The 12,727-nt window shown below is 46.3% G+C and overlaps 1 protein-coding gene across 2 annotated transcripts in view; it reads left to right on the forward strand.

The window, feature by feature from the left end:
* Positions 1-5,025: 5,025 nt before the first annotated feature.
* LOC144496747 (butyrophilin subfamily 1 member A1-like) overlaps positions 5,026-12,727 on the forward strand; it is a 99,925-nt gene continuing 92,223 nt past the window's right edge. For both annotated transcript variants that reach the window (XM_078217263.1, XM_078217264.1), the window contains exon 1: positions 5,026-5,093. The gene's annotated coding sequence lies outside the window, so the exon portion shown is untranslated. The remainder of the gene's footprint in view (positions 5,094-12,727) is intronic.

Genomic DNA, 12,727 nt, shown 5'->3' on the forward strand with positions numbered 1-12,727 from the left:
AATTCTGATCTTTCCGGTCCCTCACCGGCAGAATAGTGTGAAATATGCCTGGGACCACAGAAAGCTCATTTTAATGCATCATGCCAGCACCATTTACAACAGCTCTACATAAGTGTGACCCTGGCACCTTTACCTCCGAGGGGGATTTCGGAGCTGAGCTCTCAGGCAGCCAGCACCCTCCGGGGCGTTCACTGCACAGGGCACATCGGAGAGGACTCGGAAGACACAGATAACTGACACCTGGGTGGGGGTGAGGGTCTCACAATCTCCATTTCAGGGAGAGGGGTGGGGAAGGGTCACCTACAGGCTGTACTTCCCCTTCATGTCGGTGCACCCCTTGTTTTAAAGGCAAAACTCCCCATGTCCTCCGTCCTGGGTTCCTGTCCATATCGCAGATTAGGGAGTACCTTTTCTTCGTAATGGTTGGCAAGTGTGGGCTTGAAAACAAGAGGTTCAGCACTGGGGCAACTGTGAGTTACCCAGGTGGGTCCCATAAGAGACTGGGCTGTCAGGGCACAGTAGATTCAGGAATGGGCTGCGTCTCCCCTCTTGCGGCCTGAAGGGGAGGGTGACTGCAGTGTGATTGGAACCCACACTCAGGAGGCAGTGTGAGGACAAAGGGAGAGGCTGCTCAGAAGGTCAAAATGATCAGGGATGCTGATGTGCAGGGTAGATCTCAATAGGTCATGGAAGGCTGCTCAGCTCTGCACCGCTGCTCAGCTCTGCACCGCTGCTCAGCTCTGCACTGCACCTCTTGTGGCCAGGGAGATAAAGGGTGCCCTCTAGGAATGAGCTGGATTTGCTAATTGCTGGCATCGCACGATTCAACTGTGCCTGGTCTGTCACAAGAGACAGACACTTGGCTGAGCAGCCACCCCAGCCTCCCCTCACTGATGATTATTGCCAGTAAATGCTGTGCAGCCAAACAGCACTGCCGTTTACTGGAGGCCAATTGTGAACCCTTTGCAAGCCGATGTCCCAGGTATTGTGCTGACATCCGCAGAAAGGTTACAACATCCCACAGGTAACACTGATGTGCCCCCCTTATGCAGGGTGTGATGGTGATGTCGATCACCAAACACCCCAATCGAGGTCGTGACGGGATGCGTTGGTGAGGCCCCCCTTCAGGATGCAAACACTGGTCATGTGCAGCCACTTGACTGCCCTCCAACCTGACGCCAGGTTTCTTTGCGCCGGGGGGTGGTGCTTGGGGAATGCGGACACGTTTGGTGCCACTGAGACCCTGGTGGGTCCTTGCGCTGCATCCTGAAGTTGACAGGGACCAATGTGGCTATGGTGCCCGAGTGGAGGGTGTGAGGGATGGTGTTGAGGCACCTACTGAGTGCGCTGCGATTGGGTGTTAATCCCAGACAAATTGAGGGAGAAGGGTCGGGACTTTCTCAAGAACCCTTGTGGCTCACTGTGCTATTCTTTTCTTTACGGTGAATGCTCTGGGGGATCATGGAGCCTGTCGAGTTGCTGTCTTCCTTATTGACACAGAGCAGCAGCAGAGACATCAATGTGCTGTGGCACCTGGCCAGGACCAGTGCCTTACAGAGGAGGGAGAGACTGAGCCTCTCAGTGTTCCAGGAACGGCACCACAGATGCGGAGATACCGGCCAAAGGTATTCATTCCGATGTCGGTCATCATGCGGGCAGATGTCAGAGATGTAGTGTCATAGAAGGCTCTCTCTGTCTCAGGGGATGGTGGACCACACCTACCAGACTCTGCAAAAGCTGTCTCAAATACAGCCCTCTGTGGCAATGAATTCCATAGATTCACCACCCTCTGGCTGAAGAAATTCCTCCTCATCTCAGTTCTAATCTGAGGCTGTGCCCTTGGATCCTAGTCTCTCCTTCTATCAGCGATATGCCTGACAGAGAGCCGTCAAATAAGCTTATCACAGGTCTCTCACTCCAGGGATGCGCAGCGTCAGCTACTATGGGCCCCAACAAAATCAGGGATCCTGGTTCACATCCATCTTACATCCGAGGTGGGCAGCCTGGCAACACCTCAACAGCCCTTTGCCTTTTGACCACTAGAGAGCACTGTTAGGCATTAGAGGGGTGAGCTTTGATGGAGGGGGATGGGGGACGGGTTCACCCTTCCATGGATGGGGGTTGGGGGATGGGCTTGGGGGAGGGGGGTGGCATGCCAGCAGCAGTGCCTCCTTATTGAGTTGCTGGAGTGGGAGGAACATTGCACTGCCGTTCTCACATTCCACAGGGATGAGGCACCAGATGGGCACATTGCTTCCTAAGCTTGGTGGCACTACCAGACGGGATGGTGGCTCTGTGGTTGACCAAGGTGACATTTTATTCAAAGCATTCAATACAAAATGGTGATCTACCTAGACTAGTGCCTATCTTCACCCGTGCCCATTGAGATCCTGCACATAAGCATCCCTGATAATTTTGACCTTCTGACCCCTTTGTCCTCACACTGCTGCCTGAGTGTGGGTTCCAATCACACTGTTTCCTAATCTTCCTCACTCTCATGCTATGTCTAGGTGTATCCCCAGGATTCACAGCTGAGGTTGAGGCAGCCTGCTGACTTCCATGCCCTGTTGCCTGAGATGACCTTGGTAGGCATCCTCTGAGGGAGCCAGGACTTGGAGGGTCCAGGCATGCTTTTGGTCTGCATGGATGGTTGACTGTTGCCCTCCTCAGTGTCAAAGACTGGAGGTGTGTTGCTCACGGAGTCAGATGGGCTGGAGATGCCCAGGGTCACCTGGCTGGAGGGCCCGGGCTGTACACCTGCTGATCTTCATCCCTTTTTATTCCCGTGACTATCAAGCGCACTTGCAGTGTGTTCCATCTGATTCACTCACTCTGCAACAACTTAACTGCTGCAAGCACTGGGGGCCTCCATGTGAGCGGTTCCCCAGCACTTGTTCGAATGCAGGGGGTGGCAGCCAAGAAGCCTGCACCGTGCGTTTTGGAGGGGGCCCTCACCAGGATGCTGGATGGAGTGGAGCAGAGTTGGGACACACTCGACCCCTGCTCCTGGAGACGGTTTTCCAACAGGGTCACCATCTCTGTCTGGAATGCAGTGGTGAGTGAAAATGCACTACAGACAAGGACGGGGAAGCAGTATCAGAAGAAGATGAATGATCTTCTCTGCTCAGCCAGGGTAAGTGAACACCCCAGTCTCCCACTGGACCCCCTCAAAAAACCCTTTGCACCCCAACCCTTTCTGTCATTCAGCCACTTTGGCCTTTGCCAACACCAGGCACCAGAGATCACCCCTCCCCCACCCTTCCTTCCCCATCACCATGCTCCCCCCAGGAGCTGCTATGCGCCTCACTCTCCAGCTCCCACTCAAGCTCCATGCCTGCAACACCTCACCGCTATCTTAAATGTCAACAAACTCAGCCACAACAGGTGAGAGCGAGCACAGCCATCTGGAACCATGCGGCGAATCCTCACGCGTTGTGAGGAGCAAGCCCTCAAGCAGATCGGGGTAGAGGAAGACCGTACCTGCGCGGCTGTTGAAGTGGAATCCTCAACACATATGCTGTTATTCCTCAAGTCTTGAGTGAATAATCAATGTTCCCTCAGCATCCCTTGTAACACACGGATGCCATCTCCCTTCTTTTGCAGGCCAACCAGTAGAACAACGGACTCCAGCAACTCAGAGGGGGACTTCTCCAACCCCACCATTGAAGAAGCGTCACACCTGTCACCCGCACCAGCGCAGATACTCACATCTCAGTGGGATAACTAAGCAGGCAGGTTTCTGTGTCACTCATTGGTGAGCACCACACTCCTGATGATCTACAGCAGGCGGAAGCAGGGATGTCTCAGGAGACCGGCAGTCAGAGGGTTGCTGGAGGCCAGGACTCTGCTGAGCCCCACTGCTGATGATGTGCCCCTGGGTCCAGTCATCCCACAGCTGCTGAAGCTGCAAAGGCAGAGTCATGAGTATCAAGAAGGGCACGGTAGCACAGTGGTTAGCACTGCTGCTTCACAGCTCCAGGGACCTGGGCTCGATTCCCAGCTCGGGTCGCTGTCTGTATGGAGTTGGCACATTCTCCCTGTGTCTGCGTGGGTTTCCTCTGGGTGCTCCGGTTTCCTCCCACAGTCCAAAGATGTGCGGGCTAGGTTGATTGGCCATGCTAATTTGCCCCTTAGTGTCCCGGGATGCATAGGTTAGAGGGGTTAGTGGGTAAATATGTAGGGATATGTGGATAGGGCCTGAGTGGGATTGTGGTTGGTGCAGACTCGATGGACCGAATGGCCTCTTTCTGCGCTGTAGAATTCTATGAAGGGATGTCAGCATTCCTTCTCGGACTGCAAGGCCAACTGGAGCAGTCCCATCGTCTCCCATCTGAGGAGATGGTGCCGTCACTTCAGCACAATGAGACCGACACTGCAAGAGTGGCGTCTGCAGTGGAGACCTTAGTGTGGGAACAGCATTCCATGGCAGAAGATGCCTACACCATGGCTCAGCTCAATGCCTCTATGGCTGAGCCCGTGAGCTCCGTGGTGTTGGTCTTCAACTGCATGGTACTAGTGTGGACCCAGGAGTGTCAGCACCAGAGGATGGTGGGGCTTCTGGATGTCATTCCAGCTGCTCCTCTATCCCATGGCTTCTTAATACAAGCAATCTGGTTCACCGATGTCCTTTCGGGAAGGAAATCTCTCATCCTTACCGGGTCTGACCTACATGTGACTCCAGAGCCACAGCAATGGCCTCTGAAGTAGCATATCATTCAGTTGTCTCACGCCACCTACTCAGGGTAATTATGTTTCGTTACAAATGCCAGTGGTGCCCACATTCAATGAAAGGATAAACAAAGTAAAAATATAAATAATGCTGTGAATTAATTTACTAAGTTTGCTTTTTGTATAAGTTAGGTTTTATTAATTATATTTCTTGAAAATTATGTCTTCAGGTTTTTTTAAATTGATGATGATAATGTTCGATTGATGTGAAGTGTGTCCTTAAAGAGTTAATTAGAACAGAACACGAGACCAGCCAAACACCTTATTCGGAGCGAGTGATTCACTTCGAAAGTGAAAGTTTTCTGGGATTAACTGCTGTGAATTCTCTTACGCCTGACAGATCTGGTGAAAAAAATATTCGATTAAATAGTGTAAGGAATAATCATTAAGACAACATATATTGGAAGGAATAATTATTAGGACAAGTAGGAGATAATAATTAACATAGAAGAGATAATCACTACTTAAGAAGTTCTCATATATATCACATATCTTATTAAGCATACACATGGATACTCGCATAAATGAACATAGAAGCTGAAAGTAATTTCTTAAATAAACGTGAGAAAGTCAGACAACGGGAAAAAAGACTTGGCATAGATTAGACAATAAACTTCAGATAAGAAGGCAGGATGTAACCATAGTGATATCATAGCACATTCATTAGTGAAAAAACAGAAAGAAGGCAGATAACGTAGGTCTAGTAAATCATGGTGGCTAACGAAAAGTGGCCTTGGGGTCTGCAACAAAAAAACCTTGACTGTTAGATAAGAATGAAGCTAAATGTGGATAAAAAGGACAGTCAGAGCACTGGTTTTTTGGATTTGCCTGGGAATCCCGGCTTTATTGAAATGTACTAGCTAATAAAGCCTTGCTGCCTGGAAGATCAAGACTCAGACTCTCTATTCTGATTGATGAATTCTTCTTGCCGTCCACGGGGAACCACGGCAAAATTTGGCGCTTGCGAGCAGGGCAGAGTTGAGGTCGTCCGGTGACTCAACCCCGGAGGGATCGAGGGAGACGGTGGTCCGACCGGAACCGAGAAGTCCCCAGCCGGCCTTCTGTCAACAAGGTAAGCAGACTTGCATGCATGTAAATCCTTGTTGTCAGAAAGGGGTTTTCGAGGCCTGGCGCACCCGGTTCTCCACTGGTCCTGGATCTCACCTGCCCAAAAGATAACCTGCATTGGTAAAGTTAAAATTGTGTAAAATATTGAGAGACTGAGTCTGATCGGAAGGGCAAATTTTGCATGTAAAAAGCACGCTTTAGTTTTATGTACTGTATTGTCCATGAATGGGTAAAAAGTGAGACGCTACAAAAACCGAACGCTAATTGATGCAATTAGGTTAGTCGAGCGGTTTGGAGCGGGCTTCCAGGTTACGACTTGCCCAAGGAGAGTAAGTGTAGGCAAGCCTGCCAGTCCAAACCTACCCAGGACCTCGGAGAGAGAGACGTCAGCCGAGAGGAAGGAGAGATCTAGGAGAGATTGGTCTCCTACCTGATATAGTAATTAAGGACCTACGTTGACCGCCGGAAGAAGAGAGGGGATAGGTAGTGAAATAAAGTAAAGGGGCTACAAGGAGAAGCCTGAAAAGGTTGATCTGGAATAGCGGTGTAAGCAGCTGTTGGTAAATGTGGAGTGTAAAGCAGGATCACGACAGTGATGAATCACGTAGGAATATTGCAGTAATAGATTTCTTAAGTAGTGGTGTTAACACACATTTATTTAGAGAAGATCTAGTAAAAATAGTTGGAGGAGGTTTTAGGGAGTGGTATGAGGGTGAGAAAAATGCCCTGCTAAGAAGAATAACTGAAGTAGTTAATTTGGAGGAAGTGAATAAGGAGTGGCCATACGTAAATTGGGACGAAATAATATACAAAAATTGGACGAGTGAAGCAGTAGAAGAAACATTGACAGAATTAATAGAAGAAATCAGACCAAGTAAGGCTCTGTTGGAAATCAGTGAGCAAGTGGAGGCATATTATCCACTAGCAGAAGAAAAAGGATTATCACCAGGAGAGGGAAGAACAGGGAAGCAAATACTGAGACCTCGGTTGGAAATACAGGTGTCAGTCAGGGAAGTGCAGTGGGAAGATAGTCCAAGGACAGAAAAAGGGAAAACAGTATATCGCATAAAAATAACAATAGTGCCAAATACCAACATATCAGAAAATATTAAGCCGCAAGGCAGTGCAAAGAAACAGAACATGCCATATCAAATTAAGACACCGGTGGAAATTCTGGGAGAAAAGTACCCAGCCCTGAAAGGAGACATAGCCCATGTCTCCCAAAAATGGACCAAAAGAACAAGTAAATTAAACACACAGTGGCCAGAGGGAGGCACCTGGTGTACAGAAAGATGTGAGGATCAGAAAGGACTGGTAAAGAACTATAAACTAAGGGATAAATCACAAAAGAGAAATCAGAAAAGAAGAAAAGAATTGGAGATACTAACATTATTTGAAAAGGAAGGAAAAGAGAAAAAGCGCATATGGAAAATGCAAATGCCAGTTCAGATTCAGGAAAAGGAAAAATTGAAAGACCCAAATATAGCCCCGCCCCCTTATAAGGAAAACCAAGATTTTGCTGGGCTGTATCCAGTAATAAAGGGGACAGTGAATTTTGTGGGGGAATATGAAGAAAGGGACATGACCCGCGAACAATGGGCAAAGCAGGAGGTGGAAAGAAAGGTAAAAAGGGAAGAAGAAGGTGCTAAAGTGGAAGGAGAACTGGATAACATATGCCGTATGAGGCAAGAGTTAGAGGAAGAGTTGGTTCGGGTAAGGGTGTTAAAATGGGCAAATAGAAAAATGGAGGAAGAACAGAGTAAAAAAGGTGAGGAGGCAGTGGACAGTGAGGCAAGGTGTGAAGAGGAGGAGGGTAAGGAAGAATGGGATGAAAAATGTAAATATAGCAAGGGAAGTGCAGGAAGAAAAGGAAGCAAGACAGGGATACAATGGGTACCCCCGATGAAACTTATATGTGAAGAATTGGACGAGAAAGACTCCACCAGTTTGAGTGAGGAGAACGAAGAAAAGGTAAGAAAGTTAAGAAAGTTAAGAAAGTCAAATCGAAGAAGGAGACCACCTACCAAGTTTGGAGAAATAGAATGGGAAGACCCAAAAGCATTCCCCGTAGTTGTAAAAGGAAATAGGACACAATACATTCCGTGGGCAGGACAGGACCTACCCAATTTAATTAGTGAATTACCAAATATCATGGATGGGGCTGGGAGGTGGATTGGACAGCTGGAGGCAGGAATGGTAGGAAAAAGAATGGCCCTAGGAGATATCAAAGCTCTCCTAACAAAAGTACTGGGAATGAATCAAATGGCTGAAGTCATGAGACTTGCTGGAATTCCTACTGCAGCACTCGATCCAAGTGTGGATGGAGTGCTCATAGATGAATACCGCCCACTAATTTGGCGAGCACTAAGGGGATTGTACCCTAACCGTGTAGATCTGAAATCACTAAAAGGAGACCCACTGGGAGAGGAGGAAAATGCTGCAACATATGTTGAAAATCAGTTAAAAAGGTGGAGAAGGGACACGGAAAGAGACATCCTGACAGACCCCCTAACTAATGCCATGTTCCGAGCAGCCATCTTGGAAGGCCTACCGGCTTCAGCTAAGTCCAGATTGGATGAAGTAGTAGGCCTGGAATCAAAAACTTACAGGGAATTTCTGGACTATGTTATCCACGCAGTAGAGAGACACCGTAAAGAGGAGAAGAATGCAGATAAACAATTAAAAGAAGTACACCGTAAGCTCCTGCAGGCGCAGTTAGAAGAAATAAAAGCTAAACAAAAGTCAAAAGAGGACCCCACCCCCAAGAAAATGGCACCCATAATAACTGAAGTGATTACTGAAGAAACCCCCAACCCAACACCAGAGAGGGGGGGAGAGGGATGTCAGCCTATTATAACCTATAACATCTCTGGTTTCCCGATGCCCATGAACCAAGGGGGATACAATCCAAATTATCAGACCACATATCTACCTCAAAATCAGAATAATTGGAACGGAAAAGGACAGGGACAGGGAAAAGCACCCTATCAGAACCAGAGGGGACAAAACCAAGGATATAATCAAGGCCCCCGGCAGGGAGGACCACCTGGCCCTCCAGGGGTATGCTGGGGATGTGGGGAAACAGGACACATAAAGAGGAATTGTCCCCAAAACAGCTATAGACAAAGAGGTCAACAACAAATGAGTCAGCAAATGATGCAAGTGCCAACCAGTGACTGCCCAATGAGTCAGGGGCCAGTAAATCACCAGAGTTTCCTATAGGGAGGCCCAGAGAACCCCGAAATGGTAGGCCAGAATGTACAAATAACGGACACAGCAAATCAAGAACCTATAATCAATGTTAGAATAGGGGGGGTTGAGATCCCCATGATGATAGATACAGGAGCTACTTGTACGTGCATACAAGAAAAATATGCAGGACACCTACCATTGTCAGGTCAGTTTGTAAAAACTATGGGGTTCTCGGGGAAAGCAGTATTGACTCAAATGACGATGTCGGTGCCTATCACCGGTGGAAACAAAACCACTCATGTGCCTGTGTTAGTATGCAATAAAACACCACTGAATTTGTTAGGCCAGGATGCAATCTTAGGGTTAGGGTTAAAATTAGAGTGTACAACTCAAGGAATTAATCTGACGGGCATGTACGTAATTAGGGTAAGGGGAGAAGAGTGGGCCAATGTATATTGGCTAGGGGACATAGAAGAACAAATTAAAAAGCAGGTATGGGAAATTTGGGGGACATTTGTAGAGGCACAGATTCCAGACGCCGAATGGCCAAAAACTGAACGACATAGCACAATGATTTTTGATAAAATGCAACAGTCAGAGATACAGGAGAAGTGGAATAAAGAGGCAGGACAAGAACAGGAAATAAATTCAGACAGCATTTTAATCGGACCAGAGGGAGCAGCCCTCACAATTAGAAAGAATGAATGGGTCAGAAAATGGTTCTCAGTGCCTGAGACAGAACCACATGTTACGCTAAAGGTGAATCCTGATTACAGACCAAAGGATTTGGGACTTATGACGTTTAGGGCACAGGAACTGGAATTTATTAAAGCAAACAATGAGAATATTTGGATGTCGACTGACGGACAAATGATGAAAATATCTGTTAATGCAAGGATGACTGGAAGACCAAAAGAGGTAAAAATAGAGTTAAAAGATAAAGAAGTAGAGCAAGAATGGAGAGTAAAGTTAGAAAAAGATTTAGATTCTCTCCCTGAGGAATTGTGGTCAAAGAATGACACAGATGTAGGCAAAGTTAAAACAGCTACCCCAGTCGAAGTAAAATTGAAGCCAGGATGTCAAGGACCTTATAAACCACAATATCCAATCAAGGCAGAAGCAGTAAAAGGCATAAGAGAAACAATCAGAGGATTAGTAGACGCAGGGGTGTTAAGAGAAACCCGAAGTAAATGTAACACACCCTTATTACCAGTTAAAAAGGCAGATGGGGAAAAGTGGAGGTTAGTACACGACCTGAGAGCAGTTAATGAAGTAGTTGAAAATATGCCAGTAGAAGTCCCTAACCCCTACACCTTATTGACTAACATACCGTCTGAAAGCAGATGGTTTACAGTAATAGACTTATGCTCAGCATTTTTCAGTGTGCCCTTGGCACAAGCGAGTCAGTACTTATTTGCTTTCAAGTACGAGGGAAAGTACAATAGAATGCCACAAGGATTCAAACACTCCCCACATGTATTCAACCAAGTGTTGAGAGCAGATTTGGCAGGGATACAACTAGAAGGAACACTGATACAATATGTGGATGACTTGTTGTTGTGTACAGAAACAAAAGAACAGTGTAGGGAAGAAAGTTTAAAACTGCTGGAAAAACTGGCGAAAGGAGGACATAAAGTGTCAAGAAAGAAATTACAGTTCTGTCAAAGAAAAGTAGAATACCTTGGAAGGGAAATAACTGTTGGACAAAAAAGAATAGCTCACCAGCAGATAGAAGCAGTATTGAAAATCCCAAAACCACAGACAGTGAGACACCTGATGACATTCTTAGGAATGACAGGATTTAGTTCAGAATGGATAGAAAACTATGCAGAAAAAACACAAGCGTTAAGGAAAATAATGAAAGAGGCCGGATGTGAGGAGTTAAAAGCGATCTTGATATGGGACAGGGAGGCCTCAGAAGCATTTGATAACGTGAAACAAGAGATGGTGCAAGCACCAGCACTGATGCTGCCTTCGTATGATAAACCCTTTGACCTTTTTGTTAGCAACAGGGAAACAGGATTCGCAACTGCTGTGTTAATGCAGGACAGCTATAAAGGAAGAAAGAAACAAGCAATAGCTTATTATAGCACCAAGTTAGATGATGTGGCCCTGGGGTACCCTCCATGTTATCAGGGTTTGGCAGCTGCTTGGTGGGCTTACGAAAAAGCAGCTACCATCACAATGGGATATTTAATAAACATACATGTACACCACAAAGTAGCTGAATTGATTGAGCAAGGAAAATTTGTGCTGACACCTGCTAGGATCCATCATTATCGAATGCTAACCACATTCCCAGATATCACGATAATAAAGTGCAACAGAGTAAATCCAGTTGATTACATGCCATTACCTCATGAAGGAGAAGAACATGAATGCTTAAGAGAAGCAAAAACATTTATGAAACTGAGAGAAGACTTAAGAGCAGAGGGACTAGTGACAGAAGAGAAGAGGACACTGTATGTAGATGGCTCATGTTACAGGGATCACTTGGGAAACCACGCAGGCTATGCCATAGTTGAACAAAGACCAGGAGGACTTGAAGTTATAGAAGCAGAAAAATGTGAACAGCCCTGTTCGGCCCAACTAGCAGAACTTAAGGCACTAACCAGAGCATGTGAATTAGCAAAAGGGGAGGCAGTAGAAGTGTATACAGATTCGGCTTATGCACATGGAGTGTGTCATCTGTTTGGATCAATCTGGAAACAGAGAGGCTTTATGAAAAGTAGTGGGGGACCAATACAGCATGAAAGTCAAATAAAAGCCTTAATACAAGCTATGATGGGCCCAAAAGAATTGGCCATAATATTTGGAATTGGCTTGATAATGTATTCGGACAATGGGGAGCATGGTTTGCAAAGGCAGGGGTTATAATGGTAGTAGTAATAATCATAATTGGACTAATCTTTTGTTGTTTACTGCCTGCTTTGAGATCTTTTATTACCAGACTAATGATGCGACAAATGGTAGTGCGAATGGAGAATGAACAAATCCCCGAACAAGAAGTCCAGGAATGGGGTCAAGTTGAATTACCCCCACCGAATAGACTCATGATAACTTTGATTGAGACTGACGCTCCTTGTTTTGCAATGTAGCACTAAAGACTGCAAAAGAGGGGAAGATCTGTTTCAATGCGTTAAAAGAAGATGGAAATTTGATTTGTATACCAGTGATCAGTATTTTCCTTCCTCAGGAACAAGGACTGTTGACACCAACTCTACTGCTCAAGTTCATGGTTCACCGAATTCAACCCAGGAAACTGAGCTATCAACTGAACTGACAAAACAAGAGAAATCACTGAAATTGAAGCTGAAAGACTGTATAAACTAAATAGTAGTAGCGGCGACTAAGCGCGGGAAAAGAATTGTGTAAACTGTGATAAATTGTACTCTCCCTCCTTGTGATAGCATGGGAAAAGTAGGGGTAGGATAGATGGGGATAATACTAGTACTTAGTATGGGGGTGGCAAGAGTAAAAATGAACAGGAAGAAGACAGATCGCATATAAATACTTACCGATATATGTCATATATGTATGCAGAAAGATTGAACATAAGCAAATGTTGGGTCTGCACTCATGTCCCAAGCCATTCCCAAGAAGGCCTACCACTCCAGTCTCTCCCTTTTCAGATTTCAGAAACTATAGAATGGATATTGAGACAAAATAAGACAGGGGAAGGAGGAAACATGACAATGTGGGAGTCAGCTGGGTATAGAATGACCAGGTTTGCTACATG

Source organism: Mustelus asterias, chromosome 8 (genome assembly GCF_964213995.1).
Source record: "Mustelus asterias chromosome 8, sMusAst1.hap1.1, whole genome shotgun sequence".
Classification (NCBI taxonomy): Eukaryota; Metazoa; Chordata; class Chondrichthyes; order Carcharhiniformes; family Triakidae; genus Mustelus; species Mustelus asterias.